Source organism: Leopardus geoffroyi, chromosome A1 (assembly GCF_018350155.1).
Source record: "Leopardus geoffroyi isolate Oge1 chromosome A1, O.geoffroyi_Oge1_pat1.0, whole genome shotgun sequence".
Taxonomy (NCBI): Eukaryota; Metazoa; Chordata; class Mammalia; order Carnivora; family Felidae; genus Leopardus; species Leopardus geoffroyi.
In genome coordinates, this window is record NC_059326.1 from 108,125,792 (window position 1) to 108,153,036 (window position 27,245).

The 27,245-nt window shown below is 37.4% G+C and overlaps 1 protein-coding gene and 1 pseudogene across 3 annotated transcripts in view; one reads left to right on the forward strand and one right to left on the reverse strand.

Moving 5' to 3' along the window:
• Positions 1-27,245, forward strand: part of CDC42SE2 (CDC42 small effector 2) — a 188,855-nt gene that overhangs the window by 80,921 nt on the left and 80,689 nt on the right. For all 3 annotated transcript variants that reach the window (XM_045487834.1, XM_045487842.1, XM_045487853.1), the window contains exon 2: positions 25,040-25,216. The gene's annotated coding sequence lies outside the window, so the exon portion shown is untranslated. The remainder of the gene's footprint in view (positions 1-25,039; positions 25,217-27,245) is intronic.
• LOC123579068 overlaps positions 1-27,245 on the reverse strand; it is a 43,979-nt pseudogene that overhangs the window by 11,491 nt on the left and 5,243 nt on the right.

Genomic DNA, 27,245 nt, shown 5'->3' on the forward strand with positions numbered 1-27,245 from the left:
GTTGTGATTAAAAACAATGGTGTTTATGGAGAGTAAAATGTGGTAAGTCACCTCGACTCAAAAATTACTTCAGCAGTAATTTTTTCTTAAGAGCTCTTTTACCATTGCACAATAGCTTGATTGTGTTGTACCAGCTAAGGAAAACAGTACATGATTCTGTGTACAGTGGACTTATTTTAATAATAGCCCTAGGGTAAAAAATTCGGGGCTGTATATAAAGATTGTTTTTTGGTCTGTCCCAAGTCCTCCCAATGTCTTAATATTAAAATAATTTTAGAAGAAAAATATGTTTTATTAAAGGCTTTCATCTATCCAAGACAATTTCACTAGATACTTCGACCTCTTTTATTTTATTTTTTAAAATTCATTTATTTTTAGTAATCTCTATACCAAACAGGGGGGTAGAACCCACAACCCCAAGATCGAGAGTCTGCATGCTCTTCCCACTGAGCTAGCCAGGTGCCTGTTGCTACCCTTTTTCATATGTCAGAATGAGGAGTGAAGGAGTGCTTGGAAAAAGGTTTTAAGTGTAAGAATTCTTGTATTAACGTTCGTGTTGATTTTTGTTTCATGAATGTGCACATCCTTGTAATATGTATTGGCATATTTCATGCTTTGGAAATCAGTCCTAATCTTACCAAGTAGTTGCTCGGGACTAAAAGTAGTTTTTAAAGCTCATAAACAGTCCTTTAAGAGTTGTATGGTTTAAATGACTTTTTCTTTATCACAGCTGTATTCATTACCTTTGGTAGAATAGAAAGCTGGTTTCTTACCTTATTTTTATTGTTTTTGATTTTGTCTTTTTCTTTGTTGTATTAGTGCTTGCTCACAAGCTCCTGTACCCTTTCTTCTTAAGTAAGCTAAGTAGCCATTTCTCTTAACTTGTAGTGCTACTTCCTGGTTGGTGCATATAATCCTGAAGACATTTCTCATGTGGTAAAGAAGAATAAAAGGCATTGTGCTTGATGTGGCCTTTTCTACTGAGAAATGATGTGTTTGTTGTCTGAAGTGGAGACTGGCAGTCAGTGCCTCAAAAAATGTTTTTCAATCAGTGATCACAAGTTTGTAAATGCTGGAAGGTTCAGTGAATCTTGATACAAATTTATGATTATATAGAATTCTGTACATTTTACTGTTTAAGAAATAGGTATTGTTTTAGATTTCCATCTCATAGTGAATTTGTAGTCTCCCATTTTTGTATTTGTGAATAAATACCTTGTTTTTCTAAAAATGATACACACTAAAGCTCAAATTAGTCACATATTAAATGGCAGTACTGGTGGTGAAAATCTTGTCTCATTTCCAGAGTCAGTGACTTGGGAAGCATTGTAAAGTGGCAGAAAGAATATGGACTTTGGAATTAGGCACATCTTAGGGTTCTTTTTGTTGAACCTTTTTGCTCTGCCAACGATGGGCAGAGCAAGAGGGAGAGAGAGAATCCCAAGCGGGCCTCACACTGTCAGCACGAAGCCTGATGCAGGGCTTTAACCCATGAACTTTGAGATCATGACCTGAGCCAAAATAGAGGCAGACACTTAACCCGACTAAGCCACCCAGGTGCCCCAAGCACACCTTAGTTTGATCCATAACTTTGCCACATATTTGCTGCATGGTCAGCCCTCAGTCTTGGTGACTTTAATTTTCTTTTTTTATTAAGTGAGGGTAATAGGTTCGATAGAATTAAATGAGGTACATATTAAGTACTTGGCTTATAGAAAGTTAATAAATATTTCATTTCTGCTACTTTATATTATTATTATTTTTTTAGGTGTATTTTTATTTTAATTTTTGAGAGAGAGCACACACACACAAGTTGGGGAGGGGCATAGAGAGTGGGAGAAAGAGTCCCAAGCAGGCTCCATGCTATTAGTGCATAACCCAATGTGGGACTCAACCCGTCAATTGTGAGAACATGACCAGAGCTGAAATAAGAGTTGGATGCTCAACCAACTGAGCTACCCAGGCACCCCTATTTTAAAACATCTCTGGAGTCAGTTGGACATTTCATTTAAAAGTGAATTGCAGTCAGGAAACTGGAAATTCGTGTAACCCAGGTGGATTCAGTGTAGTGTCCTTTTAATCTGCTTATTTAAGGAGGAGAGTGCTTCCTGTGACTGTTTTTAAAAAGTATTTTGACTTCAAGGAAAGTTTTAAAGTTAAAGCCAAAGTAGAACAGAGTTAGGACAAGTTCATTATTGTTGACCAAAATGGTTAATAACTAATTTCTTTGTTTCTTGAGAAATTGAAGCATTTGTGTATAGTGTAACAATTGTGTGCATAAAGATGTCTATTTTAAAGGCTGAGAACTGACCCTTTGCAAAGGAAAAAAATGACTAAAATATGGGAAAATGTGTTTTATAAGTTTCTTTTACCAGATTTAAGATTTAAGAAATGGTTCCAATTGACCTGAATACAGTGAAACAGGTACCAAATACATTGCTGGAGGGAGTGTAGAACGTTGTTTGTTTGTTTCATAAGCAGTTTGGAATATATAAAAGAGTAGTATTTTTGTCTCTGAGACTATATCCTAAGGAAATAATCCTCATCCTTTCTTGAGGGAGGAGGTTGTTTTCTTTTTTTTTTAATGGCACCTTTCTTGAGGTAATTTATGTGATGTTATTTACAATAAATAATCTTTTGGGTCTTCCCTGTTTTTGGTGCAGAACTCCTAAAACCCTTGGGATTTATTTATTTATTTATTTATTTATTTTTCAATATATGACATTTATTGTCAAATTGGTTTCCATACAACACCCAGTGCTCATCCCAAAAGGTGCCCTCCTCAATACCCATCACCCACCCTCCTCTCCCTCCCATCCCCTTGGGATTTATTAAGTGAAGAGAGCCTTAAAGGTGTCTTTTGTAACATTAATGAGGTAACTTTTTGGAAGCACTAAAGGATGGCAGCTGATTGCCAGGAGAACCCACCACTCTGACCTAGAGAGGGCCAGGGGCTGCAGGCTTAGTCACCAATGGCCAGTGATTTAATCAGTCATGACTGTGTAATAAAGCCTCTTCATAAAACCACGAAGGATGAAGTTAAGATAACTTCTTGGTTGGTGAACACCTCAAGGTGCTGGGAGGAGTGATATACTCAGATTATGGAAGCTATATGCCCTTTTCCTATCCCTGTTCATGTCTTCCATTTGACTGTTCCAGAATTATATATATCCTTTCATAATAAACTGGTAATCTCCTAACTAAAATGTTTTTTAGACTTGTGTGAGCTGTTGTAGCATATTAATTACACCTGAGGAGGGTGTCCTGGGACCTTCAGAAGCACAGATGACAGTCTGGACTAATGATTGGTTTCTGAAGGGCGGGGCAGTCTTGTAGGAATGAGCCCCTTAGCCTATGGGATCTAATGCTGTCTCTGGGTATAGTGTTAGAATTGAGTTGAGTTATAGGACACCCAGTTGGTGTTGGAGAATAGCTTGGTGTTGGTGTGTTTTGTACCTAGGAATTGGTGTCAGGATTGTAATTCAAATATCATGATTCACCTTTTAAAGTATGTATAAGTTAGTGTTGCACAACCATCAGCACTATCTAATTTTAGAATATTTTCATCATCTCCGAAAAGAATTAGCAGTCATTCCCCATTCCTCCATTTCTTGCAGCTCTTGGCAACTGGTAATCTGTTCTTTGTCTCTCTGGTTTTGCCTCCTTTGGACATTTTATATAAATGGGACCATACAGTATTGTGTGTTTTTGTGAGTGGCTTTTCCACTTAGCAGATGTTTCAAGGTTCTTCAGTGTTGTAGCATGTGTCAGCACTTGATTCTTTGTTATGGGTGAATATAAGTTGTATGGATATACCACATATTATTTATTCATCAGTTAATAGATATTTGAGTTGTTCCCACATTTTGGCTATTATGAATACTGCTATGAATATTCATATGCAACTTTATGTAGATGTATGTTTTAATTTATCATAGGTATGGAGCAGAATTACTGCGTCATAGGGTAACTTTATGTTTAACATTTTGAGGAATTACTAGACTGCACCATTTCTTTTTATAGCTGAATAATATTTTATGGATATATAACATTTTTTGTTTATCCTTAAAAGAAGCTTTCTGTGGCACCTGGCTGGTTCAGTCACTGGAGCCTACAACTCCTGATCTCAGGGTCATAAGTTTGGGCCCCATGTTGGGTGTAGAGGTTACTTAAAAATAAACTCTGAAAGAAAAAAAAAAGCTTTCTATCCGGAAATATTCAGCGAAGCATTATTTATATGAAAGAACAATTGAAAATTACTTATATTTTCAATGAAGGGGAATGGTTACATTAGGCACATCTGCCTGTACCATCCATTAACAATTATGGAGTGTTTCAAGGGAAAATGATTGCCCATGTGCTAAACTAAGATATTAAGTTGTACATGTATACTTGTTAATCAGTGCATGTAGTAGTGGGGGATGGGGATTATCAAAATTTTTAAACGTTTCTGTATTTTCCATACAATTCGCAATAAGCACATACTTCTTTAAAAAAAATTTAATGTTTATTTATTTTGAGAGACAGCGAGTCAGAGGGGGCCAGAGAGAGGAGAGAGAGAATCCCCAGCACACTGTGCTGTCAGTGCAAAGATCAATCAACGTGGAGCTCGATCCCACCAACCTTGAGATCATGACCTGAGCTGAAACCAGGAATTGGGTGCTTAACTGACTGAGCCACCCAGGCACCCCAGCATATATTTCTTTGATAATCAGAGTGAAAGAAATGCTTTTAATATAAAATTTTTTAATATTTATTTATTTTTGAGAGGGAGAGAGAGAGAGAATGTGGGGGGGGGGGGCGAGAGAGAGGGAGACACAGAATCCGAAGCAGGCTCCAGACTCTGAGCTGTCAAAACACAGAGCCTGAAGCAGGGCTCGAACTCGCAGAATGTGAGATCATGACCTGAGCTGAAGTCAGACGCTCAGCTGACTGAGCCACCCAGGCGCCCCAAGAACGTTTTTAAAAAATGAACATAGCTGGGTGCCTGGGTGGCTCAGTCAGTTAAGTGGCCGACTTCGGCTCAGGTCATGATCTCGCTGTCTGAGGGTTTGAGCCCCACGTTGGCCTCTGTGCTGACAACTCAGAGCCTGGAGCCTGCTTCTGTTTCTGTGTCTCCCTCTCTCTCTGCCCCTCAACCATTGGCGCTTTGTCTCTCTCTGCCTTTCAAAAATGAATAAATGTTAAAAAAGAAAATTAAAAAAATTACCATAGCTATAGCTTTGTATATTACTGATAAATCTATTTAGCCAAGAAAAGATAATTCAGTGTTATTATTTTTTTTTCTTTTTTTAATTTAAATTTTAGTTAACAGTGCAATATTGGTTTCATTAAATGTTGCTCTTATGTTGCTCTAATTGTCATAGTCGTTTCATACTACTGCTAAGAGAACTTTTAATTCTTCATTTTCACCTCAAATTTTTACTTCATAATTGTAGTACAGAATAACACTAATTCTTATGTATTTGACTTCTACGTTGGGGAGAGGGAGAATAAATACAGCCAATGCACAGTTTAAACTTATATCTGTGAGCATTCTTAGCAAGATACAAACAGTATTTTAGGATTCTCAGGTGGAAAGTTATTTTATACAGAGAATTTGATACTTAAAAAAAAATCATTGGTTGGTTTCGAAGAGTCGGAGTCAGAGGACCATCACTGGATTATATTTTTAAGAACATAAAGCCATAGCTGAAAGGTCAGGAAGATAAAACCAGGGACCCATCAAAGGAATGCTGAATCTGTGATGTGACTGCTTCTTGATATCCTTGCATTTGGTGAGTAAAGTTACTGTAACTGTTTCTCATCATTGATTCTGTTGTGTCATTGTTTACCACTTAAATTAACATTAGAAGGATAGCTTCCAAATTTTCTTTACTTCACTTTTGCTTTCCAGGTCTCACAATGAGGCTTTACTGGTAGAACCTGATTCCAAATGCTGTTAGGTGAAATCTGGGAAATTTAGTTTTCTGGTTTTATTTTCTTTTAGCTTTCCTGTGCCTGAGGTTCAGTAAGGTATATAGAAGGAGTGGTAGGAAAGAATGAATGCCAAGCACTACTTGAATAACCTATGTAACATTCAGCACAAGCTTTCATATTTGTTAGGTGACAAGGCTTTATGTGTAGTGTATTTTGAAGGTGGTGGGATGAAAAAATACAACTTAGACTTGATTTATTCAGAAAATTTTCTTTTCCTGTAATGTGAGCCATTGCTTTTCTGTTAATTTCATAAAACAGCATGTCAATTCTAATATTTCCAATTGGAAATAAACTAGTGTTTGTAAAAACTTTTATAGTGTTTACCTCTGGGTTGAGTAGGTGAAATATTTTCAAAGAATATAATTGTAGGGGCGCCTGGGTGGCTCAGTTGGTTAAGCGTCCGACTTCGCTCAGGTCGCGATCTCGCGGTCCGCAGGTTCGAGCCCCGCGTTGGGCTCTGGGCCGATGGCTGAGAGCCTGGAGCCTGCTTCCAATTCTGTCTCCCTCTCTCTCTGCCCCTCCCCCGTTCATGCTGTGTCTCTCTCTGTCTCAAAAATAAATAAACGTTAAAAAAAAAATTAAAAAAAAAAAATAATTGTAAAATCTCATGTTTACTCCTCACTGCTGGTTTTTCATAGGATTGAGTTAATGTGTAATTTAAACATCTTTTTAAGTTTTTTCTTTTTTTAATGTTAATTTATTTTTGAGAGAGAGCTAGCAGGGGAGGGGCAGAGAGAGAGGGAGACACAGAATTCGAAGGAGGCTCCAGGCTCCAAGCTGTCAGCACAGAGCCCAACGCAGGGCTGCTTGAACTTGCAGGCCATGAGATTGTGACCTGAGCCAAGGTCGGATGCTCAGCCGACTAAGCTGCCCAGGCACCCCTAAACATCTTTTTAAAAATCATTTATGCTACCTCAGTTGTTTGTTAACAAGGAGAAGGTGTGGTAATCTGTAAAAAGAACGTGTCAGATAGTAAAAATAGCTTTTCTTCTTATAATTTAGAATGAAAACATGTAAACTTTTTTGATACTGAATTTTTAAAGAAATTTTTATTTGCTCATAAAATTTTGAGAGTATTACAAGTTAGTATGCTTTTCTATCAGAAAGTATTTATACCTACCATATTTTGTGAGATACCAAACTGTTGAGTAGTTTCGGTATGGTGAACATGTCATTAAATAGCCTTTTGCTAAATACCTGTCAAATGCTATGACTTAGGTTCTTCACTATTAAGTATTTGAGAGCATGGCATCTATTCTTTGCAAGAGAAAGTATTAAGTTGACCTGGAAACCTAATTCTGCTTTAGGAATCCCTGTTGACTGCTTGCAAGGAGCATGAGATTAGGTTTTGGTATAAGCATTTTTTCCTCTCAGTTACTTTCCAAATTTATTTTTAAAGAGCTGATAGTGTTCTGTTGCTATTCTAGTTAGTTCTACAGTACTGTTATACTCTGCAAGTTGTTACCTTTAAACTTTTTTGTGTATGTTGACCCTAAAAGTTTTTTGAGAGCTTTTGTACTTCCTCATATATTTTAGAACTGACCTTAAAACTTAAGTTTACCAAATTGTCAAAGATGTAATTTCTGGAGTATTGTATGTTGCCTATGTTTTTAAAGAATATGCTGCCAAACATCTTGACCCTGTGGGTTCTTCTTACTTACTTTAATGGAAAATATTGCTATATAACATATTAGTCCTCACTGTCAAACCAGCCAGGCTGTGTTTGTTTTCTTGTCAAAGTGGCCTGACTTTTTCAATGCTAATAGAAATGGTAACACCTGCACTGAACAACCACTGCATGACTACTTTCACTTGCAAATTGTAATACTAACATAGACTGATTAGGCAAGGAATCTTGACCATGAGTTTCTTTCACTATTTCTTGTTTTGCTGACCTGAGACTTTCCCAGTTATGCCTTTGGTGCCCTGGAGACTTGAAAATCAGTACCATCTTCTGACGCTCGGTGGCTCATTTGATTGAGAGTCTGTCTTCAGCTTGGGTCACGATCTCTCAGTTGGTGGGTTCGAGCGCCACGTCAGGCTCACTGCTCTCAGTGTGGGGCCCACTTCAGATCCTCTGTCCTCCTCTCTCTGCCCCTCCCCTGCTCACTCTCTCTCTCTTGTTTATTTAAGTAATCCGTATACCCAACGTGGGGCTCAAGATCAAGAGTCACAGGCTCTTCTGACTGAGCTGGCTAGGCTCCCCTCTTAATATGTGTTACTGTACTGCACTCATCCTTCTTCTTGTGATGTTGTGAGATGAAAAAATACCTCCATGGTGAGATGAACTGAGGTGACTGATACAGGTCTTGTGATGTAACCTTAGGTTACTCTTGACCTTCTGACCATGCTTCATGAGGAGGATCATGAGGTTGCTGGTGGGTAACAAATCAGGAATAAGGGGGAAGACTACTATACTTATTAAAAAAGTAAATTTTAAAATTACTGTTTTATGGCCATAACTTTTTTAAAAATACAGATTCTTATCTGTTTCAGAAATAAAGTTTTAAAAATAAATGTAAAAGGTCAAGATTCTTGTTTACATGTAAGTTTTCTTGCAGATTTAATATATTTTCTCTTTTAAGCTTAGAGAAACCCTTCAAAATGCTGTTGTAACAAACATGACTCAGTACCCATGAACCTTCCTAATGATTCCTTTGCTAAGTTTGGGGGTTATTTGCCTCTTGGTAACAGACAGGGTTGTACATACACAGGAGTGGGTGGAATTGAAGTTGTTAGGGAACCAGTCTGTTGTGTTCTTTTGGAAGAAAGTACAGATCTTCCTTGACTTCTTTGGATGGGGTTATATCGTAAGTTTAAAGTATCCAGAGTCTAAAAGGCATTTAATACACCTAACATACCAAAAACATCATCGCTTAGCCTGCCTTACCTTAAATGTGATCAGAATGCTTGCATTAGCCTACAGTTGGGCAAAAAGCTCTAACACAAACCCTGTTTTATAATAAACTGTGGAATGTGTCATGTAATATATTGAATGCTCTAAGTGAAAAACAGAATGGTTGTAAGTATATCTGTCATTTACCCCCAGATAGCATGGCTGATGGGACCTATGGCTCACTGCTGCTGTGAAAATCACAAGAAAATATTATACCCCATTATTACTAGTCCAAGTACGGTTTCTCCTGAATGTATATAACTTTCTCCCCATGGTAAAGTAAAAAAAAAAAATTTTAGCTCAGCAAGTCTGTATTGATTACTAATCTGGTTTATGATGGAGATCTTCATACTGAATAATAGTATATATACTTGTTAATTTTGAGTATTGAATTGTTGAACATAGAGTTCTTTTTACAGTTTATTATATAGATTTGTTAAGTTTTAATATAAAAATGAGTGAGAACTTATATTTCTTTATTTTCTTATAAAGTATATCCTCCCTTCTCTCCCAGTGAGTAATTTGTCAGTGACCACTTTTAGGCCAGAGTGTGCCAGGGCCTGACTGAAATGCATACTGAGTGCTCTGCAAGAGAATGATGCAGTTTACCACATCTGAAGACCTTAGAAGGCAGTTGGTATAAATTAAAAACGTATTGACTTTCTGAAAATAAGTTGTGATTTCAGCACCCTCTGCATTTACCAGAAATAATACCACACTGAGTCACTCTTGGGATTGAAAATGCACAGCTGGTAGAAGAAATTGCATGTTAATGATAGTGTCAGTGCAGGAGGGCCACTCCATACTAAGATGCAGAGACTCATCCTTTAATTGAGTAATATTCAGTAAAATCAGGAAGCATTATCCTTGGGCAAATAAGCTGAAATAAATGGAGACATTCCTGGGTTCACAGAGTGTATCAAATCTGGATCAAATTAAAATGTCATAATCTTGTTTGCCATAATATAGCACATTAATACAGGGCAATTATTAAAGGGCAATTATCAGTTTGGAAACTATGGTTTATTTTGCCTTAAATGTAAGATATGTTGGGGTGCCTGAGTGGCTAAGTCAGGCATCTGACTCTTGATTTTGGCTCAGGTTAGAATCTCACAGTTCGTGAGATTGAGCCCCGCGTTGGGGGCAGTGGGGCAGTGCAGAGGTTGCTTGGGATTCTGTCTCTCCTTCTCTTTCTGCTCTTCCCCCTGCTCTTGTGCGTGCACACACACACTCTCTTTCTCAAACTTTTTTTTTTGTGAAGGGAATATATGTTGTACCTTTTAGTTATGTAGGTTTTTCTTTTGTGGGAGTAAGTAAAAAATTGAGTTATTCAATAAATACTTACTGAGCACTAGCTGTGTTGTAGGCACTCAGGTAGCAGGAGTTCAGTTGCAAACTAAAGAGAAAAAAATCTGTGTCTTCTTAGAGCCTCCTTTCTAGTTGGTGAAGACGGGCAATGAATGAGTAAAATACATAGAATGCCAGGTAACTTCAAGTGCTCTGGGGAGAAATAAAGCATTGGAGCAAGGTGGGGACTGTCAAGGTAAGGAAGAGGAGATTGCAGTCATAAACAGGATGGCAAAGAAAGGGCTCAACAAAAAGACAATAAAAGGACAGTTGTTACAGTATCGTTTATGATAAAGGTAAACATTGGCAGCACTCTAAATATTCATCTACAGAGGATTGGTCAGGTATGATACATTTATATAGTGGAATGCTGTACAGCAAATAAAAATAGAAGTCCTGCCTATACAGAATCCTCTCCTAAGGTACAAGAATAAAAATTAGATATGAAATGATAAATGGAATATGTTACCATTATGTCTACCACAAAAATTATATATACACACATATAATTTTATAAATGCATAAAATATCATTGGAAAGATACATAAGAAAATGTTAATAGTGCTTGTCTTGGGAGTGGAGAACAGGGTGATTGATAGATAGGAGAGGTTGAAATAGTACAAATCCCACCTGAGTGTCCATCAACAGATGAATGGATAAAGGAGATGTGGTATATAGACACAATGGAATATTATTCAGCCACAAAAAAGAATGAAATCTTGTCATTTGCATTGACATGGGTAGATCTAGAGAGTATAATGCTAAGTGGAACAAGTCAGTCAAAGACAAATACCATATGATTTCACTCATGTAGAATTTAAGAAAAACAAACGAGGCAAACCAAAAAACAAAAACAAAAAGACCCTTGACTACAGAGACCAAACTGATGGTTATCAGAGGAAACTTGGTGGAGGGGGATGTATGAAATCAGTGATGGAAATTAAGAGGACAGTTTTCATGCTGAGCCCTGAACAGTGTAGGGAATTGTGAAATCACTGTATTGTACACATGAAACTAATGTTGTAACACTGTACGTTAACTTTACTGGATTTAAAATTAAAAAATGTTAAAAAAAATGAAAAACGTCGAGTTCATTAAAAAAAGTACACTTCCCATTTACTTTATATATATACTAAGTCAAAATGAGTAAATAAATAAGATGTAAAGTATGAACGTGAAGAGTGCCCAGTTAGAGAGTGATGGAAAACACACATATTTATAACACCTAATGGCCTTTGTATGAGTCTAGCCTAGATAGTGAATAAAAAATCTACAGTTAATAGAAACATGGACTCAGTTCTGTTAGCTGGAGACCTTGTTGTTGACAGTCACAGTTCCAAAGCAAGGCCAACGTTCTGTTTTCATTGGGTAATGGATTGCAGTGATCATGATGGTAACATTTAGATTCACATGATGTGATGATTTTTCACTTTTCTAATCAAATAAGTGAAAGCTGTATTTGTTTCCTACGGCTGCCACAGTAAGATAACATCAACTGAAATTTGCTGTCTCATGGTTCTGGAAGCTAGAAATCCAAAATTAAGGTGTCATCAGGACTACACTCCCTGAAACCTGTACGGGAATCCTTCCTTGTCTCTTCCTAGCTTCTGGTGGTTTATCAGCATTCTTTGGCATTCTTAGGCTTGCAGCTGTGTGACTCCAGTCTCTGCCTTCCTTATTGTATGGCATTCTCCCTGTTTGTGTCTTCACCTGGCTGGCATCTTTTAAGGACACTGATCATAGTGGTTTCGGGACCCACCCTACTACAGTATGACTTCATTTTAACTAATTCCATCTGTAATAGTCCTGTTTCCAAATAAGGTCATATTCAGAGTTATTGGGGTTAGGACTTCAGTATGTATTTTGTGGGGTATAATAGGGGAAAATGGACCCAAGTCAACCCAAAATGGAGGCTTGTTGCTTTCCTGGTATAGCCTTTCATATATACAAAAGTGTTTTGGAAAGTTGTATGGAAAGATAAATAATGTTTTACAAATTTAGTTTATTTTTAAAGACTCGTAATATTTGTAATATTAATTTTAATAGGAAAGTGTTTCCTATAAGGAGGAAAGATTCCATCTCTGAATAAAATCAAACTTAAGAATGCAGCCTGTTTATTAAAAGTAATGTTTTAATGAAAATAGAGTATTTTTTTTCTCAGTGTTGTAAAATAAAAGTGTGGAGGTTGTAAATAGAGCTGACAATGAGTTCCTAATTTGGACAGTTTTTTTGCTTTTTAATAAAGTCTTACCATGAAGATAAATACATGTTTTTTTTCACTTTTGTTCTCACCCATGCAAAAATGGCCTGTTTCCAGATCAGTTTCATCTAAAGATAAAATCAAATATGGCAGCAGAGAGCACATAGCCTTTAGTTAGCCCCATTCTTCTCAATTTTTCTTTTGTACCTTGGCCATCATAATTCTACAAAACATTAGGAAAACTTTAAAAGTTTTTTTTTTGCCTTTCTCTGTTCATCAGGTATAAATCAGAAGCCAAATATTTGTTAGTCTACAAAATCTTTTTAAAAGTGATTACATCCTAAATAAGCCTTCTTGTTATTTTTTATCCTTTACAATCAGATGTTCTGCCCTTGAGCTATACCCCTATATCTTTTTATTCTTGGAGAAATAAGCATTCTGTGGGAATAAACTGACCAATTGTTATCTAGATTTTTTTCCCCCGACATAGGGTCAAATAAAAAAAAAAGGAAACTCTCCCTCCATGTAGTCTTACTGAAAATGCTTTATTTTTTTTTCTCTGAAACCTTCATTAATATAAGAAAAGTATTCAGCTTTTTTTTTTTTTTTTTTTTAAACAATGAGTGATTCCTCTGATTTCTTTGTGAAACAGGCAGTTAAATCTTAGGTCTTAGGGCATTGTTTCTTAACAGTGTAGGCTAGGGTAATTTGCTTTAATTCAGCTGCCACCTGGTCCTATTTAAAATATTTTAGAAGTTCAGGCGTCCTAGAATGTTATAATTGATTGGGTCTGTCAATATTATTTAATCTGACATTCTCTCAAGTGTAGAACTATTTTTAGTGTTCTTTTTTCTTTTTCTTTTTTTTTTTTTTTAACTTGGACAAGTATGAATTCACCATTTTTCTAGCCAACCCATTGTCTTTAGAAGGACAGTTATACTTTATATGGTTCTTTTTTTTAATTTTTATTTTAATTTAATTTTTAAAAAATGTTTATTATTGAGAGACAGAGCATGAGCAGGGTAGGGGCAGAGAGAGGGGGAGACACAGAATCCAAAGCAGGCTGCAGGCTCTGAGCTGTCAGCACAGAGCCTGACATGGGGCTCGAACTCACAAACCGCAAGATCATGACCTGAGCTGAGCCGAAGTCGGATGCTTAACTGACTGAGCCACTCAAGCGCCCCTGTATGGTTCTTCTTTTTAAACCAAAAATTGCCATTTTGAAACTTCTACATAGTGGCTTTGGTTCCATCCTCTTTTGATAACCCACAGTAATGCTTCCTCTTTCGCATGATGTATGCTCTGGCCTACACGTATTTGAAAGCTGTGATAAATCTCTAGTTCCCTTAACTCTTACATGACATATTTTTCAGATTCTTCACCATTCAGCTTTCTCTTCTCTGGATATATTCTTTTTCTAAGTTTTTTAAAAAATTTGAGTACAGTCGACACACAACATTTATACTAGTTTTGCATATACAGAAAGTGATTCACCGTTTCTGTATGTTATGGTGTACTCACCGCAGGTGTAGCCACCATCTGTCACCGTATGATGCTTCTACAGTATTGTTGGCTCTATTCTTTATGCTATGCCTTTTATTTCTTTGACTTACTCATTCTGTGACTGGAATCCTATATCTCCCACTTGCCTTCTCCCACTTTGCCTGTCCTCCCCATTACCTGCTTTCCCATCTGTCAACCATCAGTTTTTTTCTCTATCGGTCTAATTCTGTTTTTTGTTTATTTGTTTTTTTAGATTCCACATGAATGAAATCATAGGTATCATAGGTATTAGTCGTTCTCATTTTGACTTGTTTCACTTAGCATAATATCCTCTGGGTCCATCCATGTTGTTACAGATGGTACAGTCTCATCCTTTTGTAAGGGAGTTTAATCATAGTCCAGTGTGTGTGTGTACCACATCTTCCTTATCCATGTGTCTGTTGATAGACACTGAGGTTGCTTCCATATGTTGGCCTTTGTAAGTAATGTTGCAGTAACTGTGGGGGTCCATAAAACTTTTATGAATTTGTGTTTCTATTTTCTTCCAGCAAATACCCAGTAGTGGAATTACTGGATCATATGGTATTTCTTTTTTTAATTTTCTGAGGAACATTCATATTGTTTTCCACAGTGGTCATACCAGTTTACATTCCCACCTACAGTGCATGAGGGTTCCTTTTTTTGTTTTTAAATTAATTTATTTATTTTTGAGAGAGACCGAGACAATGTGAGTGGGGAAGGGGCAGAGAGAGAGTCCCAAGCAGACTGCATGCTGCCAGCACAGAGCCCGGTGTGGGGCTTGAATACATGAAACCATGAGACATGAGTTGAAACCAAGACTCAGATGCTCAACCTGCTGAGCCACCCAGGTGCCCCTAAGGGTTCCTTTTTCTCCACATCCTTGCCAAACACTTCTTATGTTTTTCAAGTAGGCATTCTTGCCGGTGTAAGATGATATCTCATAGTGGTTTTGATTTGCATTTCCCTGATGATGAGTGATTTTGAGCATCCTTTCATGTGTCTGTGGGCCATTTGTATGTCTTTTTTTGGAAAAATTTGTTTTCAGGTTCTCTGTCCATTTAAGAAAAAAATTTTTTACATTTATTTTTCAGAGATAGAGCGTTAGTGGGAGAGGGGCAGAGAGAAAGAGGGAGATGCAGAATCTGAAGCAGGCTCCAGGCTCTGAGCTGTCAGCACAGAGCCTGACATGGGGCTGGAACCCAAGAACTGTGAGATCATTACCTGAGCCAAAGTCAGAAGCTTACCCGACTGAGCCACCCAGGTGCCCCTCCTCTGTCAATTTTTTAAATTAGATTGTTTGCTTTTTCGTGTTGAGTTGTAGAAATTGTTCATGTCTTTTGGATATTAGCCCTTCAGTGAATATATCATTTGCAAATATCTTCTCACATTCAGTAGGTTGTCTTTTTGTTTTGTTGATGATTTCCTTCACTGTGCAAAACCTTTGTATTTTGATGTAGTCCCAGTAGTTTATTTTTGCTTTTGTTTCCATTGCCTGAGGAGACCTATCTAGAAAAATGTGGCTGATGTTAGGGAGATTACTGCTTCTGTTCTCTTTTAGAATTTTTATGGATTCAGGTCTCACATTTAGGTCTTCAATGCATTTTGAGTTTATTTTTGTGTATGGTGTGAGAAAGTGGTCTAGTTCCATTTTCTGACATGTAGCTGTCAGGTTTTCCCAGCCCCATTTATTAAAGAGGCCATCTTTTCCCCATTGTATACTCTTGCTTCCTTTGTCACAGATTTTTTTTAAGTTTATTTATTTTGAGAGAGGGAGAGTGCAAGTATGGGAGGGGCAGAGAGAGAGGGAGAGAGAATCCCAAGTAGGCTCTGCACTGTTAGTACAGAGCCCGACATGGGGCTCTATCTTATGAACTGTGAGATAATGACTTGAGCCAAAACCAAGAGTTAGACCCTTAAACAACTGAGCCAGCCAGGTGCCTCTGTCATAGATTATTTGAGCATATAAGGTAGGTTTATTTCTGGGCTCTCTATTCTGGTCCACTCATCTATGTGTCAGTGTTCATGTTAATACCATACTATTTTGGTTACTATAGTGTTGTGGTGTATCTTAAAATCTGGGATTCTGATACCTCTGGCTTTGTTTTTCTTTTTCTGGGTATTTCTGGCCTATTAATGTCTCTTAAGATATGGTATCTAAAATAAGAGGCCATATTCCTGAACTTTTGAATATGAAATTCTAGCCCTAAGTTCCTTTCATGGTTTGGAGGTACAAGCAGGATTGATAACCTCTTTAATATAAGTGCCTTAAATGGAAGGTGCCTGATACTTTTGAAGAGCACCTAAAATAGATGAGAGCATTGGAAAAAGTTTCCTGAAGGAAATGATGGCCATATAAAGTTCTGAAGAGTATGCCAGGCTAAGTTGAACACCAGGTGTGATGCCCTATAGCCATGACAGGTAGAACCTGGTATTTTGTGGAACAGAATGAAGTTGAGAATGGTTGGATGGCACAATTATAGGGCATTGAATGGAAAAGGTAGTAAATGATGTTGAAGGGAAAACTGGGACCACATCAAAAAGGCCCTTAGAAATTTTATTAATGGAGATGTTCCTGAGGATATTAGTCATTAACAGAGTTTCATAAAAAAAGTAATAAATGCCACCAGCCATTCATTTTAGAAGGATCATTCTACCCCAAATGGCAGTGAATGAGAGGGCAGTGAATTGTGCCAAGAGATCAGTAAGCAGATATAATAGTATTTTTTAGATATGATGGTGGTGCTCAGACCTTCACTAGTGACTCTTGGAGTAAGAAGAAACAGATTGGAAAAATAGTTTAGAGAATTCCATTGTTTGACTGTCGGGGGAAGAGATGGAAAGGTAGGAGTCAAGGATTTGGTTTGGGGAACTGGGTGGATGAGAGAATTTAATGAAAGTTATTTGAGTGGGATTGGAGTAGAGGAGTGCCGTGGAAGAATTGGAGTTCAGTTAAGCTTGAGACAGGTAGCACATCCAGGTGGAGGTATACTGTATGCATTTGGTTATATGAGGTTGAGCTGAAAGGCATCTCTGCTTGAGAACTTTGTGCTTTAGATAGAGCTCTGCTGGGAAAGTGGATTTGGCTGTCATCAATATGCATATCATAACTGACCTCAGGGCAGTGATCCAACATAATCCAGAGGAGCATTTGTAGAGTGAAAAGAAGGCACAGGCCAAAACCCTTAAAGAACTGTTACCTTATATTTGAGCTAAAAGCCTGTGGTGTTTCTGTCGGGATTATTTGGGAACCAGCAAAAAAAAAAAAAAAAAAAAAAAACAACAAAACAGGACCGCTCTGATGTATTTATTTAATAGAAACCCACCAAAATTTTTGATTTGGGGAGTTTTGATTTGAGAAAATATTTCTCCAAATTGTCTCCTCTAGTCAACTTTCACAGTGTCTAAAATTCATGTTAGTAGATTCTCTACTCTGGGTTAAGGCATTGTCTCTCTAGGAGTTAGCTGTTGAAATGTCGATATCCCTAAAGAGACCTAAAATGTTAATTGGTGGTGGTGGTTGTGGTGGTATTTTGGGTCAGTAGGTTTTTTTCTTGGAATTAAGACTGAAGGGACAGATAAGAATTTGAGAAGGATTAGATTTGGGAAACATGACATCGCTGAGGAGTATGGGGTGACAGAGAAACCTGGACTTGAGCATTGAGGTTACCAACCACCTGGATAAAGAGATTAGGAGAGTGAGAGCCAGAGACTGTGTGTGTGTGTGTGTGTGTGTGTGTGTGTGTGTAAAATGGAGATGTCGAGTTGGAAAACAAAGGGGTGATTCCATTAAAAGGAGGTAAGAGAACATTTGAGAAGATAAAGAATTAAGTAGATGGAGAATCTTGAAAGTACTTCATTTATAAATGAGGGCAACCATATGATTTATCATCTAAACTAGGACATAATGAGAAAATTTTTCATTTAAACTGGGACATACCGAGATAGAGGAATGGCTGTAATTACATTGTGAAAACTTGCATAAACTGGTGCTGTCATAAGCAAATAAGGACAAATGGTCATTGTAGTTAAAATGTGCTTATTTAAATAATACTTTAATAAAATAGTGTCAACTTTAAGCTACCATGTGCCAAGCATTGTACTAAGTAAGCACTTTGAACATCTTCCTACATCCTTAAAATAATTCTCTGAGGTAAGTGGCATTGTTTTTATTTATAGTTGATGAAACCAAAGTGCAGAAAACTTGGCCTGCATTTCTCCATGGCAGTTAGACTTGGAAACAATGAAATGACTTAATATTGCCCATAATCAAAAATCCATGTAAACTCTTGACTACACTGTACTGCAGAGGCTCTGGGTGTGTATATGTATTTTAAAATGTCCTCTGACTTAGAAAGTTACTCTTGTAATCTTACATCATATATCAAATCCCATTCCCCTTCTGATAGCCATAACTCTGAAGGCTTTGTGCTAAGACTACATTCTAGGCATTTTACATGTATTAACCTAATTTAAACCTGACAATAGCGTTATGAATTATTTCCATTTTATAGTTAGGAGAGTGAGGCATGGTGAGTAACTGCCTAAACTCAACATATTTAGTAAGTGCCAGAGCCAGAATTCATATTCTGGCAGTTCTACTCCAGAGCCTGTTTTCTTAAACTGCTATCCTATACAGCTTCCTCTAGCCCATATTCTTTGTGTGGACCTGTTTTCATTTCTCTTGGGAGTGGAATTGTTTTGGTGCCTGGTAAGTGTATGTATACCTATATAGGTAGGTTTCCTTAGTGTTTCTGAAGTTGTACAATTTTGCATTCACGCTGGTAGTCCATCTGATTACCTCCTCCCTCCTTTTCTGTTTTTTATTAAGGCATATGCTGCCTTTTCCAGAAGTTCTGAAACTCTGGTAGTTAGAAATATATTCTTTCTCCCTCTTTAAACATTTTGCCTCATTCATAGGTACTCTCAAATACAACCTCACTTCTATCCATTTCTGTAACCCTACTGTGTGCAGTGTTATTAGCACCAGCAAATAGCAAGAGGCAGAATGTTTTGAGTCTTCAACAGTATCACCTCTGGCTATGATACTATTGCCCAGGTAACTTTTCACTTAAACTGTATAAGTGAATGGTTATATGCCTTTCTTTACAGTGTACTTAGGAAGGAAATAAATGGCAGTGACTTATTGCAGTGCTAATAGGTATTACAGTATACTGATTAGTTAAGAGATTCAGAGCAAATTTCTTTACCTTTCTGAATGTGTAAGATGAGGAAATTTGACTAGATTTCTTACAGGTCTTTATTGTTCTTGCCAGGTCTGTATTTCTTTGGGAAGAAAAAAGGAATTAGCATTTGACAATAAAATGAGCAAGGAGATGGGGCATATACTTAGTACATATTTTTCTTTCAGTATCAGAGTAACTTAATAGGGTAAAGGCCTGATGATTTAAGCCATTATTCATTGGGGGAAAATGGAAACTAAGCAACAATGTTACTGTAAGACTTAGAGCTTTAGCTTCTTGCTTTTTTTTTTTTTTTTTTTTCCCTAAACCATTTATTTATTTTTGAGAGAGTGAGTGAGCACAAGCCAGGGAGGGGCAGAGAGAGAGAGGGAGACACAGAGCCTGAAGTGGGGCTCCAACTCAGCAACTGCAAGATCATGACCTGATCTGAAGTTGGACACTTAACCAGCTGAGCCACCCAGGTGCTCCTAAACCTGAGACTTTTGCAGTGGATTTGGGCACTTAAAAATAGATTTTATTTTTAAATTCTTAGGATCCGAGGGTTGCCAGGTATCATAAAGTTGGTCTAGATCTGGTACTTTCACATCACTATCCTAATATACTTACTGCTTATGATAAGTGTCCCAAGACAGGACATTCCCCTTGAGGCAGCAGTGACTTGGAAAGATGTTCTCATATGTGGAACATTCACTCTAGTTGTGCCATTTGTTTTGATTCAGAACTAGTATACTTTTTCTCTCTGACTTCCCTAAAAGTATTCTAAGTAGCACTATTAACTCATTTCTCTAAAGATGAAGGCTTTTTTTTTTTTTTTTTTTTATAGCATTGTGATGGAACTGAGCCTTGTTAATTTGGAGAAGAGGTGTCTTTGGATAAGAGATGAGCTTACACACTTTTGATATTGTCTAAAATGGTTGGGGTGCCTGGGTGGCTCAGTTGATTTAAGTGTCTCACTTTTGATTTGGGCTCAGGTCATGATCTCAGAGTTTGTGAGTTCAAGCCCCACATCAGGCCCTGCACTGGCGGGGCAGAACCAGCTTGGGATTCTCTCTGTTCCCCCTCTGTCTCTGCCCTTCCACTGCTCATATCCCCCCTCCCCCACCAAATAAATAAACTTAAAAAATTTTTTCAATGTCTAAATTCACCTAAGGAAATAATGTAATTTGCTTTGTCTTCAGTATAAATAACAGGCAAATGGGGATGGAGGTGCCATTTAATGAGGTACAAAAGCAGCAAGTGATGCCAGCAGTTAATTAAAATGGATCTGATTTCATTATTTCTTCATTAATTCTAAGCAGCATGTGAATTACATTGTAATAGTGATATGAGATGAATGCTAATAAAATGACTGCATTAAAATATTTTTGGTTGGCAGTGAAAAAAATTATTTTTTATGTAATTCCTACAAAATGTAATGAAAGACTGGTACTTTATGGACTGCATTTGAATGAGTAATTTTGAAATCCACTAAATTTTCTTGCTCCTGCTAAATTATATGAGGTTTTCTAGAGAACTATTTTTGGCATATGCTTTCCTTCTGATTAGTAATTATGGTTTTGATCTTTAGCATTGACATACTGTACTTTTCAATGGAGTTATTTTCCAAAAAGAAAGATGGTGGCCATAATTTTTAAAGTTAATGGCTTGAAAGGGTCTTGCCTTTCATATGAATCAGTCTTGCTACCAGTTATTAATATGCAATGAATTTGTTTTAAATTTAATATTAACTCCACATATTTTAGTTTTTATAAATTGAGTACTATTTATACCTGTGAAATTATCACTACACTCAGGATAATGAAAATACCTGTCCCCTTCAAAATTCTTTTTTTCAACCTTCTTATCTATTCTCAGGCAATCAACTGAACCTCTTTCCTATCACTAGAGATTCTAGAATTATATATGTGTGAATTCTACAATCCGGTGTGGCTTCTTAGCATAATTATTTTGAGATTCATCCATGTTGACTAGTGCATAATAGTTCATTAACTTTTTGTTACAAATAGTAATACATTGATTGGCTATAGCTTACTTAGTGTATTCCATTCACCTCTTGAAGGATAGTTGGGTTGTTTCCACTTCCAGATATTAAAAATAAAGGTGCTGTTGATAGTCTTTTGTGGACGTAGACTTCCATATCTTTTTTGGGTTTTTTTGTTTATTTTTTTAAAGTTCGTTTATCTTGAGAGTGAGTGGGGGTGGGGCAGAGAAAGAGGAAGAATCTCTAGCAGGCTCTGCACTGTCAGCGCAGAGTCCATGTGGGGCTCAAACTCAGTAAACAGTGAAATCATGACCTGAGCAGAAATCAAGAGTCGGACACTTAAACTGATTGGGCTGCCCAGGCACTTCTAGACTTTGATTTCTATTAGGTAAATAACTAAGAATGGAATTGCTGCGTTGTATGGTAAGTGTGTGTTTAATTTTTTAAGAAACTGCCAAACTGCATTCTAAAGTGGTTTTACCATTTCACATTCTCATCAACAGCATATGAGAGTTGAATTTGCTCCATATCATTGCCAACCTTTGTATTTTCCTAATGAACAATGATGTTAGGGCATATTATCATGTACTTACTTGCTAGTGTCTATCCTTGATCAGGAGTATGTCAAGATCATTTGTCCCTTCTTAAAATTGGGTTTTCTTAATGAGTTTTGAGCATTCCTGTATTCTTTCCGGATTCAAGTCCATTTTCAGATGACATGATTTACATATATATTTTTTTTCACTGTGTGGCTTGTCTTCATTTTGTTAACAGCATCTTACGGAGAGCAGAAATTAGTAATTTTGAAGTCCTGTTTATCCCTTTTGTCTTTTATGTGTCATGCTTTTGTGTTTTATCTAAGAAATCTCTGCCTAAGACTACAAAAATTTCCACTGTGTTTTCTTCATGGAATTTACAGTTTTAGATTTTCCCTTTAGAGCTGTGATGGATTTTGAGTTGATTTTTTTTTTTTTTAATTTTTTTTTCAACATTTATTTATTTTTGGGACAGAGAGAGACAGAGCATGAATGGGGGAGGGGCAGAGAGAGAGGGAGACACAGAATCGGAAACAGGCTCCAGGCTCTGAGCCATCAGCTCAGAGCCTGACGCGGGGCTCGAACTCACGGACCGCGAGATCGTGACCTGGCTGAAGTCGGACGCTTAACCGACTGCGCCACCCAGGCGCCCCGAGTTGATTTTTTTTTTTTTTAAATTTTTTTTTTTATTTTCAACGTTTATTTATTTTTGGGACAGAGAGAGACAGAGCATGAACGGGGGAGGGGCAGAGAGAGAGGGAGACACAGAATCGGAAACAGGCTCCAGGCTCTGAGCCATCAGCCCAGAGCCCGACGCGGGGCTCGAACTCACGGACCGCGAGATCGTGACCTGGCTGAAGTTGGACGCCCAACCGACTGCGCCACCCAGGCGCCCCAAGTTGATTTTTATATATGGTACAATGTGTAGATATCCTGTCATTCCGGCTCCATTTGTTGAAAAGGCTGTTGAAGAGGCTTGCCTCTGCAGAAAATCAGTTGACCGTATATACGTAGCTTTATTTCTGGACTGTCAGTTTCGTTTTATTGATCTATTTGTTTCTCTTCAGTACTTACACTGTCTTGATATTTGCAGTTTTATAACGAATATTCGAATATAATTGATCTTTGAGGTTGTTTTGGCCATTCTAGTTCATATGCATTTCCATATGAATTTTTGATTCACCTTGTCAATTTCTGTTAACACTGCTTGGATTTTGATTAGAAGTGCATGGAATCTTGCTCAAATTAGAATTGACATGTAAAGGTCATTGAATTCATGAATACAGTACTGTATCTATTTGTCCTCTTTGTACATCATTTGATAATTTATTCCTAATTATTTCCTATTTTCCAGTGATACTAAATAGAATTATTTTCAAAAATTAATTTTCTGATTTCTTTGAACAGCTGTTCTATAGAAACAGTTGATTTTTTAATTCTAACCATCTGTTGCTTAGTTTCATCTTCAGATGAAGTATAGTGTCCTAGTTCATTGTCATTTTAGACTGGAAGAAATGTGTAAGCTTACAAAATGTAATGGGTCAGTATCTTGCAAGGAGTGGTACATATTATCCCCAGTATTTTGTCTTCATTTTTTTAAAGATTTTATTTTATTGGGGCGCCTGGGTGGCGCAGTCGGTTAAGCGTCCGACTTCAGCCAGGTCACGATCTCGCGGTCCGTGAGTTCGAGCCCCGCGTCAGGCTCTGGGCTGATGGCTCAGAGCCTGGAGCCTGTTTCCGATTCTGTGTTTCCCTCTCTCTCTGCCCCTCCCCCGTTCATGCTCTGTCTCTCTCTGTCTCTGTCCCAAAAATACATAAACGTTGAAAAAAAAAATTAAAAAAAATAAAAAATAAAAAATAAATAAAATAAAAGATTTTATTTTATTTAAAAAGTTTTCAAGTTTTTTATTTTGAGAAAGAGAAAGCATGAGTGGCGGAGGGGCAGAGAGAGAAGGAGAGAGAGAATCCCAAGCAGGCTCTGCACTGTCAGTGTGGAACCCGATGTAGGGCTCAAACCCACAAACCATGAGATCATGACCTGAGCTGAAGTCAGACACTCAACCAGCTGAGCCACCCAGGCATCCCAAAGATTTTATTTATAAGCTATCTCCACAGCCATTGTGGGGCTCTAACTTACAACCCTGAGAGCAAGAGTTGCATGTTCTATTGACTGAGCCAGCCAGGTACCTCCATCACTTTTAAAAAATGAAATACTAATATTCCTCATAATATGGAACCTTGAAACTTCAAAGTACCATTATTTAAATAGTTGAATTTGTAGGCAATTTCAGGAAAGTATTTGATTCTGAAGGAGGAATTATTTGTGCTTAGGGGATTCCAAGAGTCCATTCAAATTATATATTTTAGAGAACCCAGTGCCTTGGTACTGGTTTTGTCAGAATGAAGGAAAGCGTATAAGGATTTTGAGGTTTGAGGCTTATGCACATGAATCACATTGCAGCTTACTGAGATGCAGAAGACTGAGGAAGCCGTGAATTTGGGATTATCATTTCACTTTGGACATGGTAGATTTTAGGCCTTTTGTTGACTGTTAAGTGCTTATATGTTTATTTGGAGTTTTGTAAATATGTATAACATATATCTTAGGTTAAAAATATGCCTGAAGTCCCAAACTAGTTGTATGCAAAATTAGAACTCAAACCTAGGGCCCTCTGACTCCAAAGCCAATATAGCTGTCCCTGTTGTATTGTCAAGGCAGAAAAACATGCTTCACTTTGACAGTAATAAATGTTCCCTCTGAGCTTTTATGATTATATAGCAGAGTTTGCAACATCCCAGGCCAGCAGGATCCATACAGATAATTGAGTTGTGTTATAAGAGAGTGATGACATCTGCAGGCAACTGCAAAGCCTATGTCCCATCTGAAGGATTAGCTGCTAATCAGCTCCAACAGATTGTTACCATGTGGGAATGTGGGCCCGGCATTGCTGGATCTTCTGACCTTTTTTTTTTTTTTTTTTCCTCCAAGAGAGGTCAGAAATACTGGTTTTCATGTCGAGTCTTCTGATTTATAGGTAGCTATCCTATATATGTATATATCCTACATGCTTTGTAGGTCATCCTTATTTGGTCCACCATACATATGTGTTAGATTCTACCCCATGAGTAATCTATGGTAAGCCTTGGACCTGGTATACTATGAACACAACAATAAATTTATATGATGTGAAGAGGGTGGTAACTGTAATAAGCACATTACAACCTTTGAAATGCAAGTTGCTTAATTTGAACATGGCGCTTAATGAATCTGGTATTTAAATTCATTTTTCTTCTAGGTCAGTTACTTATAGATGGTGGAAGAGGGAATTGCTCCCTATAGCTTTTTGCCTCCTAATTGCGTGCTTTCATTTGTAGATCGGGCCAACTGTGAGTTTGTGGACATTTAACTGAAACCCATTTGACTGAACCCAAATGAGAAGAAACCTTCAAGAACCAACTGCTATTCAGAGAATCTGCAGTCATCTGTATGTGTAATATGGAATGTTCTCAACCTAGAGATAGCTGAATGGGTGACTCCATTGACAAGGAGTGGTAAGTTTGACTATCTCCACTGATAATTAACTATATCCTTTCCGTAAAAAGAGCACTCCTCCTCTTTTGTTCTTACCATTTACTCACTGTTGAATAGTAAGTTAATTTTTGTATCACAGAGAATGACAACAGTGCAGTTTAGGAAGACACTTTATCCCTAACTGTATTTAACGTATGTTTGCAGTCAGACTTTTTTCTTAAGTTAGGCACATCTATTCCTTTGGCATTGTATTTTTCTTCTTTACTTCTCTGTCAAATTATACCTTTCTCCAAGGCCTGTCGTCCTTGAAATACTCAGCTCACATTAAAATGATGGTCATGATACTTAATAGCATCCACTCTAATCTTGGTTAATGGTAGATGTCATTGCTGTTGGAAGTGGTTGTTTTAGGAATAGATCTAGTTTTGGCCAGTTGGTCATAGAAAGAAGTCTTAAGAAGATGCTGGGAGAGGTTTTCTTGGTTTTGAGAAAGAAGAAAAGAGATGATCCCTCTTCTCCGTAAAGATGGTTTTATCTGGATTGACCTCTGGAACTGCTGTAGCCATTTTGTTACTAGACTGAAAGTGATGCCCTTATGGAAAGGAGGGCAGAGGCAAGAAAAGTGCAGAGAAGTAGAACTGGGAGCTCCATGTAATATACCTAGAATTACCCTAACTTGTGATGTGAAATAATCAATTTCCTTACTGTTAACTTGCTGCAGAAATCCTCTCATTTGATTTCTCCACTGATTATCCGCTGTCTTTAGTGTGTCATGCATTTATTTATGCTTGATTAGGTTCTGTCCTGTCCAGTAATACTTGTTTATGTATGTCACTTTTCTAGCACATTATAAATTTTGTGAAGTCAAGGGCTGTGCTTATATTCCTGCTGTGTCTTACATTACTGTTATCTTCTTAATAAAGCCATCAGCGCATATTTACTGAATTGAATTGTTTGAACAGTTGAGTATTTGAAAAACCAATCTACAGAATTGAATAATTACAGAGATTGTCTTTTAATGCAAATTCGTTTCTTTAACCACACTACTTCCCTGGAGGATTATAAATGAAGTTTGGCTTTTAAGATGATTGGTGTGTAATACATTTTCAAGTAATCAGTTCTATTCTAAAAAAATGGTTTTTCTTCAACTTGACTATCAAAATCAGATCTTTTCCTATATATTTGACTTTTGGTTTTCAGTCTAATAAATTTCACTATCTTCTGTGTTATAAACACAGAATAGTTTATGTTCTGTTTTTGATACTAGTAATAGGAATAAGGGACAAAGATAGGAACAAACAAAGGGGTGCCTGGGTGGCTCAGTCATTTAAGCGTCTGACTTCAGCTTAGGTCATGATCTTGCAGTTTGTGAGTTCAGGCTCCACATCAGGCTCTATGCTGTGAGCTTTGGATCCTCTGTCTCCTTCTCTGTCTGTTCCTCCCTTGCTTATTTGCATGCGCTCTCTCTCTCTCTCTCTCTCTCTCAAAAGAGAGTTTGTTTATTTTGAGAGAGAGAGACAGAACACAGGTTAGGGGAAGGGGGGCAGAGAGCGGGAGAGAAGAGAATCCTAAGCAGGCTCTGTGCTGTCAACGAGGAGCCTGACTTGGAACCCAGTCCCACAAACTGTGAGATCATGACCTGAACCCAAACCATTTGGACGCTTAACTGACTGAGCCACTCAGGCGCCCCTGTGTATGAAAACATCTTGACTGATACATCCTTTATCATCACCCATTTTAAACTGTATAATGATAACTCAAGGGACTTTGTGAATTAGGTAAGTAAGTCTCTGATAATGCAATCCATTATCAGTTGTGTAAGGGGGCAGATAAAGCAGGCCATTCATTGATTGATTCCAAGGATTCAAAGATTAAGTAGAAGGTGGTAAATAAATACATTGTCCATGCCATTGCTAAGGAGCTTATTGTTAACTAGAATAGGCTATCATTACCTGAATGATCCTACTAGTGTAGAGTAGGATTATTAACTGAGGATTGATGATCTCTTTAAAAAATTTTTTTTTTTAAGATTTATTCATTTTTGAGTGA